Source organism: Pan troglodytes, chromosome 9, assembly GCF_028858775.2.
Source record: "Pan troglodytes isolate AG18354 chromosome 9, NHGRI_mPanTro3-v2.0_pri, whole genome shotgun sequence".
In the NCBI taxonomy this organism is placed as follows: domain Eukaryota; kingdom Metazoa; phylum Chordata; class Mammalia; order Primates; family Hominidae; genus Pan; species Pan troglodytes.
Window position 1 is genome coordinate 115,976,875 of NC_072407.2, and position 15,326 is coordinate 115,992,200.

Genomic DNA, 15,326 nt, shown 5'->3' on the forward strand with positions numbered 1-15,326 from the left:
GTAGAGATTTTTATTTTTTTAATTACAGATTCAATTTCTTTAATAGATATAGGAGGCCAGGTGCAGTGGCTCACACCTGTAATCCCAGCGCTTTGGGAGGCCGAGGCGGGTAGATCACCTGAGTTCAAGAGTTCGAGCCAGCTTGACCAACATGGTGAAGCCCTGTCTCTACTAAAAATACAAAATTAGTCAGGCCATGCCTGTAGTCCCAGCTAGTTGGGAGGCTGAGGCAGAAGAATTGCTTGAACCTGAGAGGTGGAGGTTGCAGTGAGCCGAGATTGTGCCATTGTACTCCAGCCTGGGCAACAAGAGTGAAACTCTGTCTCAAATAAATAAATAACAAATAAAAAAATACAAGATTTCTCAAATTTTCAATTTCTTTTTGTGCCAATTTAGTAAGTTGTGTTGTATTAGGAGTGTGTCAATTTGATTTAAATTTTCAGAATCTTTTGGAATTAAATTGTTTGTTACAACATTTATAACTTTTTTTTTGGATACAGAATCTCAGTGTATCACCCAGGCTGGAGTGCAGTGGTGAGATCTTGGTTCACTGCAACCTCCACCTCCCAGGTTCAAGAGATTCTCTTGCCTCAGCCTCCAGAGTAGCTGGGATTACAGGCACACTACAGCCACCAGGCCCGGCTGATTTTTTGTATTTTTAGTAGAAACGGGGTTTCGCCATGTTGGCCAGGCTGGTCTCAAACTCCTGGCCTCAAGTGATCTGCCCGCCTCAGCCTCCCAAAGTGCTGGGATTACAGGCATGAGCCACCATGCCCATCCTGTTATAACATCTTTATATTAGTTTTCCAAGGCTACTGTAAAAAAAATCCCACAAACTGAGTGGCTTTCAAAAATAGAAATGTACTGTCTCTCAGTACTGGAGGCCGGAAATGAAGGTGCCAGCAGTGCCATGCTGTCTCTGAAATCTGGAGAGAAGACCTCTTCCTTGCCTCTTCCTAGCTTCTGATGGTGGTCGTCAATCTTTGGCATTCCTTGGATTGCAGCCATATCACTCCAGTCTGCCTGTTGTCACCTGGTGTTCTCCTTGTGTCTCTGTCTGCCCCTTTTTTTTTTTTTTTTCTGAGACAGAGACGAAGTCTCACTCTGTCACCCAGGCTGGAGTGCAGTGGTTCAATCTTGGCTCACTGCAACCTCCGCCTCCCAGGTTCACACCATTCTCCTGCCTCAGCCTCCTGAGTAGCTGGGACTACAGGCGCGCGCCACCATGCCTGGCTAATTTTTTGTATTTTTAGTAGACATGGGGTTTCACCATGTTAGCCAGGATGGTCTCGATCTCCTGACCTCATGATCCGCCCGCCTTGGCGTCCCAAAGTGCTGGTATTATAGGTGTGAGCCACTGCGCCTGGCCTGCTCCTCTTATTATAAAGCCATTAGAATATTGGATAAGGGCCCGTCCTACTTCTATAGGACCTCATCTCAACTTGATTACATCTGCAAGGAATGTGTTTCCAAATAAGGTCGCATTCTAAGATAGTGAGGATTAAGATTTTAACCTATCTTTCCTAGAGGACACAATTCAATCCACAAAAATCTTATTATAGTATCATAACTAATGCATTTATATCAAAATGCTTAAAGCCAAGAAAATCTTTTAAGAAGAATAACAAGATTGGAAGATGTACACTATTGGTTATCGAGACTTATTACATAATCACATGCAAACACAGATAAATATACCAACGGAACAAAATAGAAAATCCAGAAGTAAACTCGAAACGTACAGACACTTGATTTAGATGAAGGTGGCACTGCACAGTGATAGTGAAAGAACGGTCCCTTTAACATATTGGGCTGCACATGGGAAAAAAAATGTATCTTGATCCAACTTCACATCGATCACAAACATCAATTCTAGATGACTGATATATCTAGATGCACAAATTAAAATGATAAAGTTTTTAAAAGAAACAGAGAATACTTTCATGATCTTATAGTAGGCAAAGATTTTTTTATCTGGACACAAAAACATCAACTATTTTGGTGATCTGTTACATTCACAGCCCTCAATGAAACACACCTGATTGTATTCACCGCCTTGCGAGGTCCCTTAAATCTGGGCTGGATTTGTGATTCTAATCAATAGAATATGGCCTAGCATGGTGGCACATGCCTGTAATCCCAGCTACTCAGGAGGCTGAGGCAGGAGACTTGCTTGAACCTGGGAGGCAGAGGTTGCAGTGAGCCAAGATCGTGCCACTGTACTCCAGCCTGGGTGACAGAGCAAGACTCCATCTCAAAAAAAAAAAAAAAAAGAATATGGAAGGCTGAGAGTGGTGGCTCATGCCTGTGATACCAGCACTTTGGGAGGATTGCATGTGGCTAAGAGTTTGAGACCAGACTGGGCAATATAGCAAGACTCCATCTCTGCAAAAAATGAAATAGAATACAGCAGAAGTGCTGTTATTATGCTAGTTTCCAGCTACAGCTAAGGATTCAGGACCCCAGAGGGAACTCTTGCCCACTTTCCTGTAGGGCCCTTCATGGTAAATCCCATCATACCTGACATCCCTGTTTACTTTAGGAAGCTCCAGAAGTCCAAGCCTTTTAGACCACCTATTAGGTCACTGGTCCAATGGATCACTTGTCTCCAAACTCCTGATTATATCTTCTAAGCTGACCCATTTCCCAGATCCCCCAAATGCTTTCACATCTCCTCTGGAGCTTCCAATCTATAACCAGTTAGCTCCGCAATATACTCATGTCTGTCCTCTGAGGACAAAGTCTCCTCCATAGTCCTCTCATGTAGTTCAGGGGTGAGTCCCCCGAAACCATGTTACATATTTAACAAGTGGCTGGGTGATTATGCTGCTGTCAGGAATCACACCCTGAGAACCACCGCCCTTGATTCTGATCCTAATGACTGCTTTACACATATCCTCAACTCTCTGGCTGGGAGGATCCCTTTCTATTGTATTTACCTCGCAAAGCCACAACCTGATTGAGTCCATTTATCCACGTTCTCTGCTCCCACATCTGAGTAGTTGAATGTTCTTGGAGAAAATCAAACTGAGGTGACTGGATTTACTATAAATTCACAGCCTCAAACCACAGTGGACACTAAACATGCACTGGCAAACCTACACTTCACTTTGAAGTATTTCTCACTCTCCAAATAATTCTTTTATTACTTCCCCTCTTTTTTTCAAACTTTCCACACCAGTCTCACTTTCCTTCGTGGTTAGATGACCTCATCCTTTACTCCTATAGAGAAAATAGGCGCCATTGCAAAGGAACCTCTTCCTCTTCCCGCCACCAAATCCACAGGCTGACCAGCTCCTTCACCCAGATTCTCACAGGCTAAAATGCAGGAAGGGGGATTCTTTTGAAGGCACCCCCACCTCTGGTGCTCTGAGCCCCACCCTTATTGCCTTCTCAAGGACTCTGCCCTGCAATTATCTCACCTTTCCTCTGCATCATCGCCATGTTGCCCAGGCTGGCCTCGAACTCCTGGGATCAAGTGATCGGCCTGCCTCAGCCTCCCAAAGTGCTAGGTTTTCAGGTGTGAACCACCATCCCTGGCCCACATTTTTTTTTTTTTTTGAGGATCTCACTCTGTTGCCCAGGCTGGTGGGCAGTGGCTCAACCACGGTTCACTGCAGCCTCGACCTCCTGGACTCAAGGAATTCTCCTGCCTCAGCCTCCTGAGCAGCCATGTCTACTGCATCATCCTTACAAATAAACAGATTCTAGTGTCTCCTATCACTAAGAAAACACAGAACAAAGAAATCTCCCTTGAAACTGCTCCAAAGGGAAATTTGAAATAGCTTTTAATTTGCCTTTCCCACTTCTTCACTTTCAATTCTTTCTTTAACTTAGTCTGGCCTCAACACCCATCACTCCATGAATCTGTCTTTGTCAAATTTACCAGTGGCTATATACAAATGGCCGATAAGCACATGAAAAGATGTTCAACATCAGCAGTCATTAGGGAAATGCCAATCAAAGCCACAATGACATATTTTTTTCATATCTATGAGGATGGTTCAAATAAAAAAGGCAGACAATAACAAGCAACGGTGAGGATATAGAGAAATTGGAACTCTTACACATGGCTGTTGGGGGTGTAAAAAGGGTGCAGTGACATTGTTTTTTGTTTGTTTGTTTTGAGACGGAGTCTTGCTCTGTCACCCAGGCTGGAGTGCAGTGGCATTATCTCGGCTCACTGCAATCTCTGCCTCTGGGTTCAAGCGATTCTCTTGCCTCAGACTCCCAAGTAGCTGGGATTACAGGCGCACACCATCACGCCTGGCTAATTTTTGTATTTTTCGTAGAGATGAGGTTTCACCATGTTGGCCAGGCTTATCTTGAACTCCTGACCTCAGGCAATCCACCAGCCTCGGCCTCCCAAAGTGCAGGGATTACAGGTGGTATGAGCTCCAGCACCCGACTAAGTGCAGCTACTTTGGAAAACAATTTGGCAGTTTCTTAAAATGTTAAACATAGACCTACCATATGACTTAGCAATTCAACTCTAGGTATATACCCAAGAGAAATGAAAACATATGTCCACAGATAAATTTGTATGCCAATGTTCATAGCAGAATTATTCATAATAGCCAAAAAGTGGAAACAACCCAAATTTCCAACAACTGATGCATGAATAAATAAAATTTGCAATATCCATACAATGAAATGTTAGTCATAAAAAGAATGAAATATTGATACATGCTATGACACGGATCCTTGAAAACATTCTACTCAGTGAAAGATGTCTGATACTAAAGGCCACATATTATATAATTCTTTTATATGAAATATCTAGAATAGGCAAATCTACAGAGGCAGAAAGTAGATTCATGGCTGCCTGGAACTGGGATTAGGGAGGGTTGTGAGGAGAAGAAAGGGGAATGACTGCTAATAAGTATGAGGTTTCTTTTTAGGGTGATGAAAATGTTGCAAAATTAGATTGGGATAATGGTTGCACAGCTCTGCTAGTATACTAAAAACTGCTGTTACTGTACACTTTTTTTTTGAGACAGGGTCTTGTTTTGTTGCCTAGGCTGGAGGGCAGTGGTTCAATCACAGTTCCCTGTAGCCTCAGCCTCCTGGGCTCAAGGGATCCTCCTGCCTCAGCCTCCTTGAGTAGCTGGGACTACAGGGTTCACCACCATTCCTGGTTAATTTTTAAAAACTTTTTGTAGAGACTGGGGTCTCACTATATTGCCCAGGCTGGTCTTGAACTCCTGGCCTCAAGGGATCCTCTTGCCTCAGCCTTCCAAAGCACTGGGATTACAGGCATAAGCTGTTGGGCCTGGCCTACTGTACACTTTAAATTGATGAATTTTGTGACATGTGAATTGCCTCTTGATAAACTTGGGTTTTTAAGTTTTTTTTCATTATTATTTCTTATTTTAAGAGACAAGGTCTCACTCTGTCATCCAGGCTGGAGTGCAGTGGCTCAATCATGGCTCACTGCAGCCCCAAACTCCTTGGCTCAAGTGATCCTCCTGCCTCAGCTTCCCCAGTAGCTGGGACTACAGGCATGTGCCACCACACCTAGCTAATTTTAGATTTTTTTTTTGTAGCAATGGGGTCTTGTTATGTTGCCCAGGCTGTATTTTTAAAAGCAATTGAAAAACCTTACCAGCAGGCTTCACATCGCCAATTCCCCTTTTCCTTATTCCACTCCCCTTGACCTTCCAGCAGGATTTGACAGTTTACCGCTGTCTTTTTCTCTTTTGCCTTCCATGAGCCCTCAGTCTCCTTTGTGGCTCTCTTGGCTGGAGAGCCCCAGGCTCTGTGTAGGACCTTCTTATCATCTCCACTGACACTTTATCACTCTGGGAGCCTATCCAATTCCATCCCATGACTTTAAACACCATCCGGATGCTGATGACTCAAAACAAATCTGAACATCTCCTTCTTAGTCTCAGATTGATCTATCCAACACGTATTCAACATCTCCATATAGTGATCTCATAGTCATCTCACACTTAGTATGTTAAAATGTGAACTTTTAATTCCCATGCTCCCCACCGCACCACCAATTTTATTTCTACTCAAGGTTTCCCGTCCCAGTAAATGGCAACACTACTCACAAAACTGTCCAGTTCAACCTTGATTTATATATTTTCCTCCACCACTACACCCAATCATTCAGCATACCCTGTCTGCTGTATCCAAAATGCATCCCGAAGCCATCCACTCCTTCCCTCCTTTTTGACACTGAATTCAAGCCACCCTCATTTTCCACCTGCAACAGCCTCTTAACCCTTCTCCCTGCTTCCACTCTTTTTATTACTTTCCCAGTAAGATCCCTCCTTAACTTCCCATGATGTGCCACACCCTTTCCTGCCTCGGACCTTTGAACATGATGTCCTTCTGCCTGAAAGGAATTAACTCTCTGTGTGGATGATGCATTTTCTTTCTTCCTCTCCCAGCTCATGTCACCTCCTCAGAGAAGTCTTCCCTGACAGTTCTTCCTACCTCCACCCCTCTCTCAGTTATTCTCTAACATATCATGCTGCTTTTTTCCCTTATGACACTTACCACAATCCATAATCATCCTCTGTATTCTACTTTTTATTTTTATTTTTTTCGAGATGGAGTTTCGCTCTTGTTGCCCAGGCTGGGGTGCAATGGTGCAATCTCGGCTCGCCGCAACCTCTGCCTCCTGAGTTCAAACAATTCTCCTGCCTCAGCCTCTCGAGTAGCTGGGATTACAGGCATGTGACACCATGCCCGGCTAATTTTGTATTTTTAGTAGAGACGGGGTTTCTCCATGTTGGTCAGGCTGGTCTTGAACTCCTGACCTCAGGTAATCTGACGGCCTCAGCCTCCCAAAGTGCTGGGATTACAGGTGAGCCACTGCACTCGGCCCTGTATTCTCCTTTTATCGGTCAACTAATTTCATAAGTATCTACTGTGTATCCTCTGTGCCAGGCACTGTGCTAGGAGCTAGAAGTAAAATGGTAAGCAAATAGACAAGATCTCTGTCCCGAGGAAGCATGTAACTTAGTGAGAGATATAGATAATCATCAAATAATCATACAAATGACAACATAGCCACAAACTCTGATCAGTGCTTGCAAGAAAAGCTGTTAGAGAATATAATACCTCATATTTACTGAGTGTTTATGATGTTCTGGACACAGAGCTGAGTTACAACCTGTCAAAGTAGGGACTCATGATGTACAAGTTTACTCGTGAGGAAAGTCAGCCCGAGTGTAGATAAGGAACTCAAAGTCACATAAGTAGATGGTGGCAGAGCTGGGGTTCCACTCATGCGTGTCTGACTCCGCACCCCTGTTAACATGGTCTTGTCTCACTACAGTCTTTCGTCATTTTCCTCCTGTCTTTAGGACTCCTCTCTTCTTAGTCTCCATCATCATAATCACTCTTTTTGATCAATCCCTAAGTGCTGGTGCCTCCTTGGCTTCTGTTTCCAGCCTTCTCTACCCTGGGTGTCCCAGCTGTGCTGGAGCTGAAATCTGTACACTAGTCACAAAGAGGTAGGCAAATTTTGGAGAGCAGTCTGGCACTACGTATCTAAATGACAAGCCAGCAGTTCGGCTCCTGAGATCCCAAAGCAGTTTTTACTCCAGACCTGGAGGATCCCTGGACAAGGAGAATCACAATGGCATTACTTGTGAGGGGGGCGAGGCTGCACAACCTGGGCGCCCATCACCAGGTGGGTGCATCCATCGGTATGTGTGGTGGCTGCAGTGTGGAGTACACTGAGTCCATTGGAAGCAACAGATTAGATATGAACATGAACAGAGCTTAGCAGAAAAGGTAAGAAACAACAGTAGAGCCATAACAAAATATTTATGTACATTTAAAATGCATGTACCTTAAGACAAAAATGCATTCTAAGCCGGGCATGGTGGCTCATGCCTGTAATCTCAGCCCTTTGGGAGGTCGAAGTAGGCGGATCACCTGAGGTCAGGAGTTTGAGACCAGCCTGGCCAACATGGTGAAACCCCATCCCTGGCTAGGCATGGTGGCTCACGCCTGTCATCTTAGCACTTTGGGAGACTGAGGCAGGCAGATCACTTGAGGTCAGGAGTTTGAAACCAGGCTGGCCAACATGGTGAAACCCCATCTCTACTAAAAATACAAAAAAAAAAAAAAATAGCCAGGCGTAGTGGCGGGTACCTGTAATCCCAGCTACTTGGGAGGCTGAGGTAGGAGAACTGCTTGAACCTGGGAGGCAGAGGTTGCAGTGAGCCGAGATCGTGCCATTGAACTCCAGCCTGGGTGACAGAGTGAGACTCCATCTCAAAAAAAAGAAAAAAGAAACCCTGACTTTACTAAAAATACAAAAATCACCCAGATGTGGTGGCACTTCTATAATTCCAGCTACTCAGGAGGCTGAGGCAGGAGAATTGCTTGAACCCAGGAGGCAGAGGTTGCAGTGAGCCGAGATCATGCCACTGCACCCCAACCTGGGCAACAGAGTGAGACTCCATCACGAACAAACAAACAAAAAAAACAAACAAAAAACACATTTTATAAGAATATATAAAAGCAAAAACCAGCCAGACATAGTGGTTTATGCCTATAATATCAACACTTTGGGAGGCCAAGGTGGGGTCACTTGAGCCCACGAGTTTGAGACTAGCCTGGGCAACATAGCAAGACCTAGTCTCTATAAAAAATAAAAACAATAGCCCGGCATGGTGGAGCGCACCTGTGGTCCCAGATACTCAGGATATTGAGGAGGGAGAATGGATTATGCCTGGGAGGTCAAGTCTGCAGTAAGCCGTGATCGCGCCACTATACTCTAGCCTGGGTGACAGAGTGAGACCCTGTCTCAAAAGAACAAAACCAAAACCAGAACCAAAACAAAAGCAAATGTACACAAAGTAAACCATATAGAATGGCTTCTTAGAGGGGACACAGGAACAGACATAAAGTACAAATGGGTGCCCGTGTGTTCTACTTGCAGCAGCAGGCCTAGTTTATGAGCCCAGCATAATAAACATCAGAAACTTTTTTTTTTTTTTGAGATGGAGTCTCGCTTCGTCACCCAGGCTGAAGTGCAGTGGTGCAACCTCGACTCATTGCAACTTCTGCCTCCTGGGTTCAAGTAATTCTCCTGTCTCAGCCTCCTGAGTAGCTGGAACTACAGTTGCATGCCACCACAACCGGCTAATTTTTATATTTTTAGTAGAGACGGGGTTTCACCATATTGGTCAGGCTGGTCTCGAACTCCTGACCTCAGGTGATCCACCCACCTCGGCCTCCCAAAGTACTGGGATTATAGGCATGAGCCACTGCGCCCAGCCTCAGCATAATAATCGTTAAGTTGCCTCCTTTTCTTCTAAAAAGTGCTCTTGTTGGTATGGTAAATATATGGTCACTGTAAATATGAAAAGAAGAGGAATAAAGAAATAAGAGAGATCTTACACAGACCTCACATTCTCCAGAGGTGACATGAACTGGGGACTACACTTAACTCAACTGTCTGCACCTGAGATCCAAATCAAAATAAAACAAACCACCAGAACTAGAGTAAGCAAAGAAAACACCAGCTCAAAAAACAAAACAAAACAAAACAAAACAAAACAAAAAAACCCACCAAAAAACAAAAAACAACAACAAAAAAACCACCACCAAGATTTACACAATACTTAGGTCTTCAAGTATCTGTTTACATGAACTGACTCACTTGGGTTGAAGATGGTTGGTGTATGGGGACAGGGACTCTAAGTATCTCCATTTGGATTCCAGGCACAGAAAGGTACATCAGGTGCACTGGAAGTGGGGAGGGGGGAGAGTGGGGGTAGCTGGCAGAGGACAAATCATAAGAACTTCGGAGCCTCTGGGAGAAAACGCCCCACAAAGGAGACTGGCAAGATGAGGCACATCCAACAACAGTGTCTGGCAGTCAAAGGAGGGCAGGGATCTAGGTACTGCAAGGCAGATGGTTTGGAGGAACCCTCAGAACCCAGTGGATGGCAGGTTGCATGCTGGGCTCTGAGGGTGGAGCTGAAGATCTGGGGCAAATCATTATGCTGTCAGTCACTATGACAGCCTCCTAGCCAGCAGGGAGGAAGCACTCCCCTTTTGAACCTCCCAGAAGGCAGCCAAGTGGCACCACCTGCACTGCCTGCAGCTTCTGTTGCACCTGGGGCAGAGCTACGCTTGGCTGCTGACACCTATGAGAAGGCAGGTATGGTGGACCTTCTGAAAAGGTGAGATCAGTCATTAACAATGGATTCATGAATGTGGGTGAAGGCTTTTTAAGATGTCAGGAGTTCTTGGGGAAGCATCTTTGCAAGGATCTTTGGGTGGGGAATCAGAGCTAATAAAATTGATATTTGGCTGGGCATGGTGGCTTACACTTGTAATCCCAGCACGTTGGGAGGCTGAGGTGGGCAGATTCACTTGAGGTCAGTCAGGAGTTCGAGATCAGCCTGGCCAACATGATGAAACCCTGTCCCTACTAAAAATACAATAATTAGCCAGGTGTGGTGGCAGGCACCTGTAATCACAGCTACTTGGGAGACTGAGGCAGGAAAATTGCTTGAACCTAGGAGGCAGTGAACCAAGATCGCACCATTGTACTCCAGCCTGGGTGACAAAACAAGACTCCGTCTCAGAAAAAAAAAAAAATTGATATTTCCCGGTGAATGTGCTAACATTTGTTCCCATGAACTGGTGAGATGAAGGGACAGCCAGCTGACACTGTCACAGTAAAAGCAACCATCTCTCACTTATTCTCCTCAAGCTAAAACCCAGATGTTTTCATAGACTCTCTCTCTCCTTCATCTTTCAAAATTAATTGGTTATTAACTCCTGTTCAACTTTTTTTTTTTTTTTTGAGACAGAGTTTCAGTCTTGTTGCCCAGGCTGGAGTGCAATGGTGCGATCTCAGCTCACTGCAACCTCCGCCTTCAGGTTTCAAGCGATTCTCCTGCCTCAGCCTCCCGAGTAGCTGGGATTACAGGCACCCACCACCACGCCAGGCTAATTTTTTGTATTTTTAGTAGAAACGGGGTTTCACCATGTTGGCCAGGCTGGTCTCAAACTCCTGACCTCGTGATCTGCTCACCTCGGCCTCCCAAAGTGCTGGGATTACAGGCGTGAGCCACCGTGCCCAGCCCTCAACTTTTTGACACTTTTCTAATCTATAAATATTGTGTAGCTGTGGCAACTGTGCTTGTACAGGCCCTGTCATTTCTCTCTTGATGTGACATTTGTCAACTTGACAGAGCCATAGGTGTCCTGATATTTGGTTAAACATTATTATGGGTTTTTGAATGAGATTAAGATTTGAATCTAGGCCAGGCACAGTGGCTCACATCTGTAATCCCAGGACTTTGGGAGGCCAAGGCGGGCAGATCACCTGAGGTCAGGAGTTCAAGACCAGCCTGGCCAACATGGCAAAACCCTGTCTCTACTAAAAATACAAAAATTAGCTGGGCATGGTGGCGTGCACCTGTAGTCTCAGCTACTTGGAAGGTTGAGACAGGAGAATTGCTGGAACCCAAGAGGTGGAGGTTAAAGTGGTAGTGAGCCGAGATCACGCACTCCAGCCTGGGTGACAGAGCAAGACTCTGTCCCCCACCCCGAAAAAAAGGATTTAAATCTGTAGACCGAGTAAAGCAGAGAGAGTGTCCTCCCTAATGTGGGTTAACCTCATTCCATCAGCTGAAGTCCTGAATAGAACAAAAAGGCTCACCGTCCCATGAATAGAGAGAACTCCTCCTGCCTGACTGCTGTGAGCTGGGACATCCATTGTTTTCTGTTTTTTGGATTTGAACTGAAACATCAGCTCTTCCTTGATCCTGAACCTGCTGGCTTTCTGATGGGAACTTGCACCAACAGCTCTCCTAGTTCTCAGGCCTTTGGACTTGGACTGGAATTACACCATCAAATCTCCTGGGTCTCCAGCTTGCCATCTGCAGATCTTGGAACTTCTTAGCCTCCACATCCTGTGAGCCAATTCCTTATAAGTCTCTTTATAAATATATACATCCATCCTATTGGTCTGTTTCTCTGGAGAACCCTGATACACTTGGATCACTGCAGTAGCCTCATGAATAGTCTCCCTGTCTTACTAAGCCACTTGGCCTTCCACATTACTTTCAGAGTGATCTTCCCAAAACATAACCTGAAAATGCCTTTTTTTTTTTTTTTTTTTTTTGAGACATAGTCTCACTCTGCCACCCAGGATGGAGTGCAGTGGTGCGATCTCGGCTTACTGCAACCTCCGCCTCCCGAGTTCCAGCGATTCTTGCACCTCAGCCTCTTGAGTAGTTGGGATTACAGGCATGTGCCACCATGCCAAGCTAATTTTTGTATTTTTAGTAGAGATGGGGTTTCACCATGTTGGCCAGGGTGGTCTCGAATTCCTGACCTCAAATGATTTGCCTGCCTCGGTCTCTCAAAATGTTGAAATTACAGGCATGAGACACCACGCCCGGCCCTGAATATGACTTTTTTATGTCTAGCTCCTTTCAATGACTTCCCATGCTTCCATGATAACATCAAAACTCTTTGGCATCTCCACAAATTCCTTCATGACTAACCACTATCCTATGTCCTTCTCTTACCTCTGTCCACATGCATAAATTCCAGTCTCACTGAACTGCCAGCAGTTCTTCAAAAGGGCCTGGCCACCTCTTCCCTTTTGGAGTTTGCTCAAACTGTTCTTCCTGCCTGGAATGCCTGGGCAGGACATGGCCCATAGCTGGTCTACGGGCTTGACAGCCTGACTCAGAGCCTGCAAGGGCAACTAACTTTTATTCTAGTTCTATACACTGAGTTCAGGAGTGAGCATGACCAGGCTGTGTTGGAGAGTCAGGATCAGGTTTTCATTATGACCTAATGTATTGTGTGCAAACTGGAGCCTGCACACTACTCTAAGATGATCATGCACTCGGTGACCCCAGGTGTGGGGGTCTTTGGCAATAATGTGGCGTGGGTCATGTGCTGAATGTTCCAGCCTTGTGTGTAGGTATGGATATGTGTATATGAGTGTGAATGCAAGCAGATTTATCAGAAGCTAAGTGTCAAGGCCCCTCATTTGCACAAATCCCTTCCAAGGCCCTTAAAAGATGAATGTTTGGCTGGCCGCAGTGGCTCACGCCTGTAATCCCAGCACTTTGGGAGACCGAGGCGGGCAGATCACTTGAGGTCAGGAGTTTGAGACCAGCCTGGCCAAAATGGTGAAACTCCGTCTCTACTAAAAACACAAAAATTAGCCAGGCGTGGTGGCAGGTGCCTATAGTCCCAGCTACTTGGGAGTCTGAGACAGGAGAATCACTTGAACCTGGGAGGTGGAGGTTGCAGTGAGGCAAGATCACACCACTGCACTCCAGCCTGGGCAACAGAGCAAACTCCGTCTCAAAAAAAAAAAAAAAAAGAAAAGAATGTTTGCTGTATTTATTAGCGTTTTGTTTTTATTTTATTTATTTATTTTTTGAGTTGGAGTCTTACTCTGTGGCCCAGGCTGGAGTGCAATGGCACTATCTTGGCTCACTGCGACCTCCACCTCCTGGATTCAAGTGATTCTCCCATATCAGCTTCCCAAGGAGCTGGGATTACAAGCGTGCACTACCACAACTGGCTAATTTTTTGTATTTTTAGTAGAGATGGGGTTTCACCATGTTGGCCAGGCTGGTCTTGAACTCCTGACCTCAAGTGATCTGCCCACCTTGGCCTCCCAAAGTGCTGGGATTACAGATGTGAGCCACCGCACACAGCCTTTATTAACTTTTTAAAATGTGTAATTTGCTGACTTCGTTTTTCATTCTAAATAAATATTCACATTGTCCCTAATTGTATATTCATATTTGTATTATTCTTCTTGAATAGGGCCCTTCATAAGCTTCATGCCCACAACACCTTGGAGAGATTCAGGCTTCCAGAAAATCTAATGTGACCCTCATTTACTCCGAAGCTCTCACTTGCACTGTCCTGGGAAAGGGTGTTGGCTTCTCTGCCATGCGTCCCAAATCAGCTGGCTTCCTTCCCAGTCTGTAAATAAGAAGCCTTGCTTGATTGACCCAAGTGGGGCCTGCACCTGATCTTTCTCTCAATCCTAAACTAATGTGGTCATATAGGACTTCAACATCTGAATTTGAGGGGCACACAATTCAGCATGTCACATAAGTATCATCTCCATTTTATATGTGAGCAAACGGAGACCCAAAGGGGTTCAGTAACCTACCCCCCCACCCCCCCAGTCAGGTAGTTGACTGAGGAACTCGGTCTTCTGATTCCAAGTCCTGGTGTTTTCTGCTACATTCCAGTCTCTAGGGTCACAGCCCTGTCCTCTGATTCTTTCCAAGAGCTCTCTGTCCTCACTGTCATCTTCCTGCCATTTCGTTTCCCGCAAAGCAACATACCTCTAGATGCTATGTGAACCCTGGTAACCGTGTAACTGGAAGATACATATTGGAGGCCGCATAATTGGAGGGCATGGGGCTGGGAATTCCTAAGCCAGCCCTGGCAGCTGCAGTAGCAGGCAGGGGGGCGCTGAGCTGCAACAGAGAGGAGAGGTCAGGGGCGCACACCCTGAAGCCAAACCGGCCAGGTTCACATCTTGCTCACTCACCTCTCACTGTATGGCCAAGGCCAAGTTACTCAGCCCCTTAGTGTTTCAGTTTTCCCATCTATAAAATGGAGATAATAACTGTACCCAGTCTGTTTATTATTTACTGAGATGATTAAATGAAGAAACATGTGAACAGTGCCTAGCACTTAGATGTCCTGAATGAGAGCAATAATAATAATAATTAATTAATAATTATTATTGGCTGGGCGTGGTCGCTCACACCTGTAATCCCAGCACTTTGGGAGGCCAAGGCGGGAGGATCACTTGAGGTCAGGAGTTTGAGACCAGCCTGCCCAACATGGTGAAACCCCGTCTCTACTAAAAATACAAAATTAGCTGAGTGTGGTGGTGAGTGCCTGTAATCCCAGCTACCCAGGAAACTGAGGCATAAGAACAGCTTGAACCTGGGAGGCGGAGGTTGCAGTGAACCCAGGTCGCACCACTGCACTCCAGCCTAGGTGACAGAGTGAGACTCCATCTCAAAAAAAAATTATTATTAGCAATAATTATTATTGCTATCATTCTCTCTAGGGATAGAGTTTCCTTAGTTCCACGTTTTCCCCATTGGGTTGAATTAAATCACTCTGAGGCAGTGGTCTTGGTTTCCTATTGAAAACTTATAGCAGGGAAAGAAAGTCAAAGACAGACAGATGTCTGGACTATGCCCAGATCTCAGGGAAAAAAGATACTTGCTTTCACCTTTGAACAACAAGGTTCAAGGAGATGCACGGTCCTTGGGGTTTCGGGCTGGCAGGGCCTCCGAGGCCATCCTCCTGCCTCTTGGCAGCTGTTTTGG

General features: G+C 45.4%; 1 long non-coding RNA gene across 1 annotated transcript; it reads left to right on the forward strand.

Annotated features, from left to right (window-relative positions):
- Positions 1-10,034: 10,034 nt before the first annotated feature.
- On the forward strand, positions 10,035-11,954 carry LOC107967221 (uncharacterized). Its single transcript, XR_001707556.2, has 2 exons — positions 10,035-10,160; positions 11,620-11,954. It is a non-coding gene; the product is annotated as an uncharacterized LOC107967221 (long non-coding RNA).
- Positions 11,955-15,326: the final 3,372 nt, after the last annotated feature.